Below are 12,444 nucleotides of genomic sequence, written 5' to 3'. Positions count from 1 at the left end.
ACACTTAAGAGGAATTCCGAATACAGAAAAGTCTGATATATGAATTCCCATTTGGAATATTTAGAGGATACCGCGCAGTACGGAACTCTTGCTCAACATGGAGTAACATAGCTACGGAATGTTTCAGCAGAGACGGGGTCCAGATAGAACAACCTAATCCCCCATGCTGGTGTGTGCTATAATAGAGATACAGAAATTCCCATATATCTGCAGTGGAAAACACAGAATCGTTAAGAGAGCCAAGAAGCATCACAAGAGAGCCAAGAGGAATCATTAATCCAGGAGTGAGTGACTGAAATTAAACTATGCTAAAGTCCATGCATCTTTTGAGGTTGTAGGGTGGGCGGTGGGGGAGTGGTTAAAATACCAAATAACTTTAGACTTTATGAAGCATGAAAAATCAAATTCTCAAACATAGTAACTAAATAATAGAAATAAAATGTATAAATTTGAAATCTGTAGAGGAAAATACAGAATAAGAAAAAATAGGATATAAAGAGCCAAAAAAAAAAAAAAAAAGGGCAATACATACTCCCAAAAAGAAGGGGGAAAAGAAGCATAGAAAAGGAACCACAAAGTAAAATAGTAGAAACATATGCAAATACATCAATAATTAATGAGTAGAAGATAATCAATGGATAGACGAACTCACAAGTTAAGATGCAGAGGTTGTCAGATTGGATTTTTTAAAATTCCAGACATTACTAAAACGTAAGACCATGAAATTATTGAAAGTAAAAAGGTGGTATATATACGCCAGAAAAATACTAATGGAATCAGAGTAACTATATTATATTAGATAAAATAGATGAAATAAAAACAAAACATTATCAGTGATAGTCACTATGTGTGATTCACTATATAAACAGAATTAAAAACAAAAACCATATAATCATCTCAGTAGATGCAGAAAACGCTTTTGATAAAATCTAACATCTCTTCATGATAAAAAACCCTCAACAAACTAGACATTGAAGAAATATACCTCGAATTAATAAGAGCCATCTATGACAAACCCACAGCCAACATCATACTGAATGGGAAAAAGTGAGAAGCATTCCCCTTGAGAACTGGAACAAGACAAGATGCCCACTCTCACCACTCTTATTCAACATAGCACTGGAAGTCCTAGCCAGAACAATCAGGCAACAGAAAAAAATAAAAGACATCAAAACAGGAAAAGAGGTCAAATTATCTCTCTTCATGGATGATATGATTCTATACCTTAAAAACCCTAAAGACTCTGCCAAAAGGCCCTTGGAACTGATAAATGACTTCAGTAAAGTTTTGGGATACCAAATCAATGGCCAAAAATCAGTAGCATTGCTATATACCAATACATCCAAGCTGAGATCCAAATCAAGAACACAGTCCCTATACCATAGCTACAAAAAGAATAAAATACCTAGGAATATATCTAACCAATTAGCTGAAAGGTCTCTACAAGGCGAACTACAAAATGCTGCTGAAAGAAATCAGAGATAACACAAACAAATGGGAAAATATTTCATGCTCATGAATTGGTAGCATCAAAATTGTTAAAATGACCATACTTCCCAAAGCAATCTACAGATTCAGTGCTATTCCTATCAAGCCAGCAATGTCCTTTTTCACAGAACTAGGAAAAAAAAGAGCCTGAATAATCAAAGCAATCCTAAGCAAAAAGAACAAAGCCAGAGGCATCACATTACCCACTTCAAACTACACTACAAGTCTACAGTAGCCAAAATAGCATGGTACTGGTACAAAATAAACACATATACCAATGGAACAGAATAGAGAGCCCAGAAATAAAGCCATACATCTGCAACCTTCTGATCTTCAACAAGCTTGACAAAATAAGCAATGGGGAAAAAGACTCTGTATCCATTAAATTGTGCTGGGATAACTGGCTATCTATACGCTGAAGAATGAAACTGGACCCCATCTATATGCTGAAGAATGAAACTGGTCCCCTTATACAAAAATTAACTCAAGAGGGATTAAAGACTTAAATGTAAGACCTCAAACTATAACAATTCTAGAAGAAAACCTAGGAAATAACCTTCTCCATTTCAGCCCTGGCAAAGAATTTATGGCTAAGTCCCCAAAAGCAATTGTGACAAAAACAAAAATTGGTAAGTAGGACCTAAGCAAACTAAAGAGCTTCTGCACAGCAAGAGAAACTATCAAGAGAGTAAACAGACAACCTGCAGAATGGGAGAAAATATTTGCAAACCATGCATCCGACAGAGGTCAAATATCCAGAATCTATAAGGAGTTTAAACAAATCAACAAGCAAAAAGCAAAGAACTCCATGAAAAAGTGGACATGCATGTCTTTTTTTCTAAAGAAGAAAGAAGACACACATGTGGCCAACAAGCATATAAAAAAAAAGCTCAATACACTGATCATCAGAGAAATGCAAATCAAAACCACAATAAGATACCATCTCACACCAGTCAGAATGGCTTTTGTTAAAAAGTCAAAAAATAACAGATGTTGGTGAGGCTGTGGAGAAAAAGGGACACTTCTACACTGTTGGTAGGAATGTAAATTAGTTCAGCCACTGTGGAGAGCAGTTTGGAGATTTCTCAAAGAACTAAGAGCTGAACTACCATTGGACCCAGCTATCCCATTACTGGGTATATACCCAAAGGAAAATAAATTGCTCTACCAAAAGGACACATGCACCCAATGTTCATCATCATGCTATTCACAATAGCAAAAGCATGGCATCAATGCAGATGCCCGTCAATGATGGATTGGACAAAGAAAATGTGGCACATATATCCAATGGAATACTATGCAGCCATAAAAAAGAACAAAATCATGTCCTTTGCAGCAACATGGATCTAGCTGGAGGCCATTATACTAAGCTAAGTAACACATAAACAGAAAACCAAATATGACATGTTCTTACTTATAAGTGGGAGCTAAATATTAGACATATGGACACATGGACATAAAAATGAGAAATAGACACTGGGGACTATTAGAAGGGATAGAGAGAGAGTGACACAAGGGCTGAAAAACTACCTATTGGCTACTATGTTCACTACGTGGGTGACAGGTTCTATCATACCACAAACCTGAGCATCACACAATATACCCAAGTAACAAACATGTACTATACTACAAGGCTACAGTAGCCAAAACAGCATGGTACTGGTACAAAAGTAGACACGTAGACCAATGGAACAAAATAGAGAGCCCAGAAATAAATGCATACACCTACAACCTTCTTTAATTTGACACTAAATAAAAGTGGACCCACAGGAAGAAATAAAGACTATCAGATGCATACATACATGCATATAAACAAGTGTGTATGTATATATACATATACATAGAATATCTTTTAAATCTTATTTTCTTAATTTCATTAAACAATATATGACTTTAAAGAAAAAATCAAACTGTATTATTGGGCTTATTATATATGTTTATATATAATATAATATGTAATACTTATATATTATATAAATATATTATGTATATTTATATAATATATTATGTATATTTATATATAATACAATATATTATGTATATTTATATATAATACAATATATTATGTATATTTATATATAATACAATATATTATGTATATTTATATATAATACAATATATTATGTATATTTATATATAATATAATATATTATGTATATTTATATATAATATAATATATTATGTATATTTATATATAATATAATATATTATGTATATTTATATATAATACATTATGTATATTTATATATAATATAATACATTATGTATATTTATATATAATATAATACATTATGTATATTTATATATAATATAATACATTATGTATCTTTATATATAATATAATACATTATGTATCTTTATATATAATATAATATATTATCTATCTTTATATATAATATAATATATTATCTATACTTATATATAATATATAATGTATATTTATATATAATATGATATATTATATTATGTAAATTTATATATAATATGATATATTATATTATGTATATTTATATATAATATGATATATTATATATAAAATATCACCAATAATAGTAAGGATATGAAAAAGGGGAAATGGAAATATACTTTTGCAAGGTTGCTATATTTTACCTGAAATAAATTAACATAAACTTAAAGAAGGTTTAAAACCAGTTAAACTGCATATTGTAATCCCTAAAGCAACCACTAAAAAGTAATCCAAAGAGAGAGAACTAATAAATCAGCTGACACATTAAAATGAAATATTGAATAATACTTGATTAATACAAATAATGGCATGAAAGGATAAATAGGGAAATATATAATAACCAGATGAGACGAACAGAAAAAAATAGCAAAATGGCAGACCTGAATTCAACCACATCAATAATTACATTAAAGATTACTAGACTAACCACTCCAATCAAAGAAAGAGACTGATGAACTGGATTTTTTAAAAAGCAGGGACTGACAGCCTGTGTGTTATACTGAAGAGATGAACTTCAAATAGAAAGACAAAAATAGCTTTAAAATAAAAACAATAGAGAAAGCTATGTTATGCAAACAGTGAGCAAAAGAAATAAGGAGTAGCTATACTATTATCAGACAAAATTACTACTGATAAAGAATATTATCAGAGACAAGGAGGAACACTTCATGATAACAGAGGATCAATGCATCAGGTAGATTATGTGCTTCATAACAGAGCTTCAAATTACATGCAGCAAAACTTTCAGAAATAAGGAAATAAATACACAAATTCAAAATCATAGATGGAGAATTTAGCATGTCTTTAGAAATCGATATACAACTAACAAAAATATAGTAAGAACACTGAATATCTGAATAACACTACCAATCACCTTAGTCTAATTGACGTTTATAGAACATTAAACACAACTGTAGAATACACATTCTTTTCTTTTTTTCTTTTTTTCTTTTATTTTATTATTATACTTTAAGTTTTAGGGTACAGGTGCACAATGTGCAGGTTAGTTACATATGTATACAAGTGCCATGCAGGTGTGCTGCACCCATTAACTCGTCATTTAGCATTAGGTATATCTCCTAAAGCTATCCCTCCCCCCTCCCCCCACCCCACAACAGGCCCTGGTGTGTGATGTTCCCCTTCCTGTGTCCATGTGTTCTCACTGTTCAATTCCCACCTATGAGTGAGAACATGCTGTGTTTGGTTTTTTGTTCTTGCAATAGTTTACTGAGAATGATGATTTCCAATTTCATCCATGTCCCTACAAAGGACATGAACTCATCCTTTTTTATGGCTGCATAGTATTCCATGGTGTATATGAGCCACATTTTCTTAATCCAGTCTATCATTGTTGGACATTTGGGTTGGTTCCAAGTCTTTGCTATTGTGAATAGTGCTGCAATAAACATACGTGTGCATGTGTCTTTATAGCAGCATGATTTATAGTCCTTTGGGTATATACCCAGTAATGGGATGGCTGGGTCAAATGGTATTTCTAGTTCTAGATCCCTGAGGAATCGCCACACTGACTTCCACAATGGTTGAACTAGTTTACAGTCCCACCAACAGTGTAAAAGTGTTCCTGTTTCTCCACATCCTCTCCAGCACCTTTGTTTCCTGACTTTTTAATGATCACCATTCTAACTGGTGTGAGATGGTATCTCACTGTGGTTTCGATTTACATTTCTCTGATAGCCAGTGATGGTAAGCATTTTTTCATGTGTTTTTTGGCTGCATAAATGTCTTCTTTTGAGAAGTGTCTGTTCATGTCCTTCGCCCACATTTTGATGGAGTTGTTTGTTTTTTTCTTGTAAATTTGTTTGAGTTCATTGTAGATTCTGGATGTTAGCCCTTTGTCAGATGAGTAGGTTGCGAAAATTTTCTCCCATTTTGTAGGTTGCCTGTTCACTCTGATGGTAGTTTCTTTTGCTGTGCAGAAGCTCTTTAGTTTAATTAGACCCCATTTGTCAATTTTGGCATTTGTTGCCATTGCTTTTGGTGTTTTAGACATAAAGTCTTTTCCCATGCCTATGTCCTGAATGGTAATGTCTAGGTTTTCTTCTAGGGTTTTTATGGTTTTAGGTCTAATGTTTAAATCTTTAATCCATCTTGAATTAGTTTTTGTATAAGGTGTAAGGAAGGGATCCAGTTTTGCTTTCTACATATGACTAGCCAGTTTTCCCAGCACCATTTATTAAATAGGGAATCCTTTCCCCATTTCTTGTTTTTGTCAGGTTTGTCAAACATCAGATAGTTATAGATATGCAGCGTTATTTCTGAGGGCTCCATTCTGTTCCATTGATCTGTATCTCTGTTTTGGTACCAGTACCATGCTGTTTTGGTTACTGTAGCCTTCTAGTATAGTTTGAAGTCAGGTAGCATGATGCCTCCAGCTTTGTTCTTTTGGCTTAGGATTGACTTGGCAATGCGGACTCTTTTTTGGTGCCATATGAACTTTGAAGTAGTTTTTTCCAATTCTGTGAAGAAAGTCATTGGTAGCTTGATGGGGATGGCATTGAATGTATAAATTACCTTGGGCAGTATGGCCATTTTCACGACATTGAGTCTTCCTACCCATGAGCATGGAATGTTCTTCCATTTGTTTGTATACTCTTTTATTTCATTGAGCAGTGGTTTGTAGTTCTCCTTGAAGAGGTCCTTCACATCCCTTGGAAGATGGATTCCTAGGTATTTTATTCTCTTTGAAGCAATTGTGAATGGGAGTTCACTCATGATTTGGCTCTCTGTTTGTCTGTTATTGGTGTATAAGAATGCTTGTGATTTTTGCACATTGATTTTGTATCCTGAGACTTTGCTGAAGTTGCTTATCAGCTTAAGGAGATTTTGGGCTGAGACGATGGGGTTTTCTAGATATACAATCATGTCATCTGCAAACAGACACAATTTGACTTCCTCTTTTCCTAATTAAATACCCTTTATTTCCTTCTCCTGCCTAATTGCCCTGGCCAGAACTTCCCTCTCTCACCACTCCTACACATTCTTTTCAAATGCACATGGAACATTGATCAAAATATGCTGATCTTTAAAAAAAACAGATTTCAAAGGGTTGAAATTTTTAACTGTTACCTGAGAAGCCCAGAAACAAATTAAAAAGCAATAAAAACAAGATATCTGGAAGAGCTTAAAATATGTGAAAATTTTATTTATTTTTGGATAAATAATTGATATTTATTAATTGATATTGAGATAATTGGCTAACTAATCACTTGAGGAAAAATAAGTTTCATTTCCCACCTATTTGTATGTAGATAAATAAGCAAATAAATTCCAGGGGAAATGGTTTAAAACTTACGTTTTTATGTATTGAACACCCTGGTACACATTTGCTTTTTTTTATCTTTTTTAATTCTACTGGAAGTTTTAGGGTACATGTGCACAACGTGCAGGTTTGTTACATATGTATACCCGTGCCATGTTGCTGTGCTGCCTCTCTCACCACTCCTATTCAACATACTGTTGGAAGTTCTGGCCAGGGCAATCAGACAGGAGAAAGAAATAAAGGGTATTCAATTAGGAAAAGAGGAAGTCAAATTGTCCCTGTTTGCAGATGACATGATTGTATACCAAGAAAACCCCATCATCTCAGCCCAAAATCTCCTTAAGCTGATAGGCAACTTCAGCAAAGTCTCAGGATACAAAATCAATGTGCAAAAATCACAAGCATTCTTACACACCAATAACAGACAAACGGAGAGCCAAATCATGAGTGAACTCCCATTCACAATTGCTTCAAAGAGAAGAAAATACCTAGGAATCCATCTTACAAGGGATGTGAAGGACCTCTTTAAGGAGGACTACAAACCACTGCTCAATGACATAAAAGAGTATACAAACAAATGGAAGAACATTCCATGCTCATGGGTAGGAAGAATCAATATCGTGAAAATGGCCATACTGCCCAAGGTAATTTATACATTCAATGACATCCCCATCAAGCTACCCACGACTTTCTTCACAGAATTGGAAAAAACTACTTTAAAGTTCATATGGAACCAAAAAACAGCCCACATTGCCAAGTCAATCCTAAGTCAAAAGAACAAAGCTGGAGGCATCATGCTATCTGACTTCAAACTATACTACAAGGCTACAGTAACCAAAACAGCATGGTACTGGTACCAAAACAGAGATATAGACCAATGGAACAGAACACAGCCCTCAGAAATCATGCTGCATATCTACAACTATCTGATGTTTGACAAACCTGACAAAAACAAGAAATGGGGAAAGGATACCCTATTTAATAAATGGTGCTGGGAAAACTGGCTAACCACATGTAGAAAGCTGAAACTGGATCCCTTCCTTACACCTTACACAAAAATTAATTCAAGATGGAGTAAAGACTTAAATGATAGACCTAAAACCATAAAAACCCTAGAAGAAAACCTAGGCAATACCATTCAGGACATAGGCATGGGCAAGGACTTCATGTCTAAAACACCAAAAGCAATGGCAACAAAAGCCAAAATTGACAAATGGGATCTTATTAAACTAAAGACCTTCTGCACAGCAAAAGAAACTACCATCAGAGTGAACAGGCAACCTACAAAATGGGAGAAAATTTTTGCAATCTACTCATCTGACAAAGTGCTAATATCCAGAATCTACAAAGAACTCAAACAAATTCACAAGAAAAAAACAAACAACCCCATCAAAAAGAGGGCGAGGATATGAACAGACACTTCTCACAAGAAGACATTTATGCAGTCAAAAGACACATGAAAAAATGCTCATCATCACTGGCCATTAGAGAAATGCAAATCAAAACCACAATGAGATACCATCTCACACCAGTTAGAATGGCACTCATTAAAAAGTCAGGAAACAGCAGGTGCTGGAGAGGATGTGGAGAAATAGGAACACTTTTACACTGTTGGTGGGACTGTAAACTAGTTCAACCATTGTGGAAGTCGGTGTGGTGATTCCTCAGGGATCTAGAACTAGAAATACCATTTGACCCAGCCATCCCATTACTGGGTATATACCCAAAGGATTATAAAACATGCTGCTATAAAGACACATACACACATATGTTTATTGCAGCACTATTCACAATAGCAAAGACTTGGAACCAACCCAAATGTCCAACAATGAAAGACTGGATTAAGAAAATGTGGCTCATATACACCATGGAATACTATGCAGCCATAAAAAAGGATGAGTTCATGTCCTTTGCAGGTACATAGATGAAGCTGAAAACCATCATTCTCAGCAAACTATCGCAAGGACAAAAAACCAAACACAGCATGTTATCACTCATAGGTGGGAATTGAACAATGAGAACACATGGACACAGGAAGTGGAACATCACACACCAGCGCCTGTTGTGGGGTGGCGGGAGCGGGGAGGGATAGCATTAGGAGATGTACCTAATGTTAAAAGACGAGTTAATGGGGGCAGCACACCAACATGGCACATGTAAACATATGTAACAAAACTGCACGTTGTGCCCATGTACCCTAAAACTTAAAGTATAATTTTAAAAAACCCACAAATCAAATCCCTGAGCTGATCTACCCACAGGAGTAACTGCTTCAAGATGCCACCAAGGGCATCTTGGTGTTCCCTCCTCTGCCTTGGCTTGCCTAAACACCGAATCAGGAAATATCCAGCAACAAATATATCAGTTTCATTTTTACAATGTGGCATTCAAAACCAAACTGGAGTCTCTTCAGGATGGTGATATAACCAGTTCAAAGTTTTGCTTTTTCCAGCTGTCACTCATTGATTCAATCAGTAGGTATTTCTTGGGCATCATCAACAGACACAGTCATCTGCATCATGCGATGGGAAGCAAAGGACATAGCAGCTGAGTTACCACCTTTCAGGAGTTTTTGTGGAGGTATCTGAGTAGTAAATAAATGGGATAGGCCAGACTCAGTGTCTCAAGCTGGTAATCCCAGCAATTTGGGAGGCCAAGGTGGGCAGATCGCCTGAGGTCAGGACTTTGAGACCAGCCTGGCCAAAATGGTGAAAGCCTGTTACTACTAAAAATACAGAAATTAGCCAGGCATGGTGTTGGGTGCCTGTAATCCCAGCTACTCAGGAGGCTGAGGCAGGAGAATCACTCTAACCTAGGAGGCTGAGGTTTCAGTGAGCTGAGATCATGTCACTGCACTCCAGCCAGGTCGAGAGAGCAAGGCTCTGTCTCAATAAATACATGAATAAATAAATAAGTGGGATAGATGTATACTTTTTAATAAGTCTTGACAATCACAAGCACACTTTTCTAAGAGTTACATTCATAGAGCCGTATGGCTCTATGTTCTACTTTTATCACTTTCCCACATGCTTTACTCATATCATTAAACATTCTCCATAAACATTGCTTTCAATGACTACGCTACACCTAGCCCCATGATTGCCATTCAGGTTCTCACAGGAGCTGCCCTGGATAGTGAGACTTGCATTTATGCCAATATGGGGAGTTCATAATCTGACACATCTTCCTGCAATTTGAAAATAATGAATCAAACATAGCAAACATGAAATGACCCCTGGAAAGTTCAGGGGCTGCCATCTGGACTGGAGGCTCAACTTAATCATGACCTCGTTTAAATGAATGGTTAACAGCAAAGTCTCTGGAGCCTGACTGCCTGGGTTACAATCCTGGCTGTACCTCTTACCAACTGGGGGATTCTGGACAGGGAACTACCCTGTTTGCGCCTTAGCTTTCCCACCTATAATATGAAGATTTTTTTAAAAATCTCTTTTGTAGAGTTTTTCTGGAGAAAGCATGTAAAGTTTTGGCTTCATGGCCAGAACATAACAAGTGCTCACTAAATGTTGGCCATTACCACATTATGAGCCCGACTCTAAAGAAATTGAGAATCTAGGGAGGGGGAAAAAAAAGCACAGTGAGAATTCAAAGCCAAAATCTCTGACTTCAGAGCTACTGTTGCCCATGCTATGGGAGGAAAACAGGTGCTGATCCAAGTAGGGAAAGAGTCAGGGTCCAAGGGTCCCCAGTCGGGGTTAGGGAGGCAGTGATGGCTGGTGGAAAGTAGCCACAGAACTAGGGGAGGTTGGGTGGAATGAAGTGTAAATAGTTACATGTCCCTACTCTTTGGTTTGGATAGGAGCCCAGGATTTGAGGCAGAAAGAAAAGAACTCTGACTCTCTGGGTTCTCGAATGTGTCACCTGCCATGAGTGGGGCAAAGGAGGAAGGTGTTGGGCATAAGAGTTTAGATGGATTAGGGAGCAGGAGGAAATGGGGCCCCTGGGAGAGCTGACTTCCATGGAATTCTTTTGGAAATCTATTGATTTATGTTCTGAATTGATGACCTTTGGTGTGACCTTGTGGGGCTAATTATGAAAAAAGTGAGAGGAGTGGTAATTTGAAGAGGAGCTGGTCCCATTTCTGCTCTTTCATGTATGATCTCCATGAATCTGCCAGTGCTTTTTCCTTTTTCTAGTATTTACCAACTGGTAAACTCCTCTTCGTCCTTAAAGACCTCTTTACTTATTTATTTTCTCTGTCTCTGAATGGCCCAAGCCCACGATTTATTCCTTCAGTACACCCTCTATAATGTTTTAACACAATAATTTATTTTCCTTCCTTTAGCTACTAAACGGTGAGGTTAAAAAAACCTTTGTTTTTGAATAAATAAATGAGTGAATAAGTGAATAATTCTATGAGATATTCAGAGAAGTGCCTGTAATCGCAGCACTTTGGGAGGCCGAGGTGGGTGGATCACGAGGTCAGGAGATCAAGATATTCAGAGAAATGATTGTAATCCCCCCCATTTTAGTTTCCTACGGCTATTGTGAAAAAAAAAAAAATACCAGAAAGTTGGTGGATGTAGCAGTCCTGCACCTGTTTTCCCACCTTTCTTGACCACAAAGAAAGGGGTCCAGGCTGCTGGATTCTAGTGGACCTTTACCAGTGTGCCCGACATTGCGTTTGTGCTCAGGGGTGAGTCCCAGAGCTGGGCTGGGTTCCCGAGTACTTCCTATTAACCCAGGTGCCCCATCAAGATGCATTCCTACAAGCAACCGTTCTCTCTTATGCAAATTCATTTCAGAGAGGGTGTGGGTAACCTATTGAGTCAGAATTGAGACAGAGTTTTTTGATTCTGTAAGTACTTTAAGGCTTGGCTGAGTGCAAACAGCTTGCACGTTTGAGCAGACCAGTTTTTAGGCAATTTTCTTAACTCTGCTTCTACAGGACTTTCCCTCAATTATTGAATACCCATTGTGTTTTTTTCTCAATCACCTGGGAGGAACCATCTATTGTCTTGTCCTGAAGGGAGTTCCTCCTAGATCTGGTTGGGCCTTTGTATGGTAATTAAGATTTAAATCCCCTGTTAGGAAATCTGCTGGGGTAAGGGAATTTTCAATGGTTAATGTTAAATTATCTTTTTCTAACAGAATAGTCCCATACTTTAAGATTTTTGAGTTAGTAACCTACGCTTTTTGCTTTTTTGACTTAGGATAGTTCTGAACTGGTGAGGTGGGCTCACAGTGAGGT

Source organism: Pan troglodytes, chromosome 1, assembly GCF_028858775.2.
Source record: "Pan troglodytes isolate AG18354 chromosome 1, NHGRI_mPanTro3-v2.0_pri, whole genome shotgun sequence".
Taxonomy (NCBI): Eukaryota; Metazoa; Chordata; class Mammalia; order Primates; family Hominidae; genus Pan; species Pan troglodytes.
The sequence above is the reverse complement of the archived record's forward strand: the minus strand, read 5'-3'. Positions refer to the sequence as shown.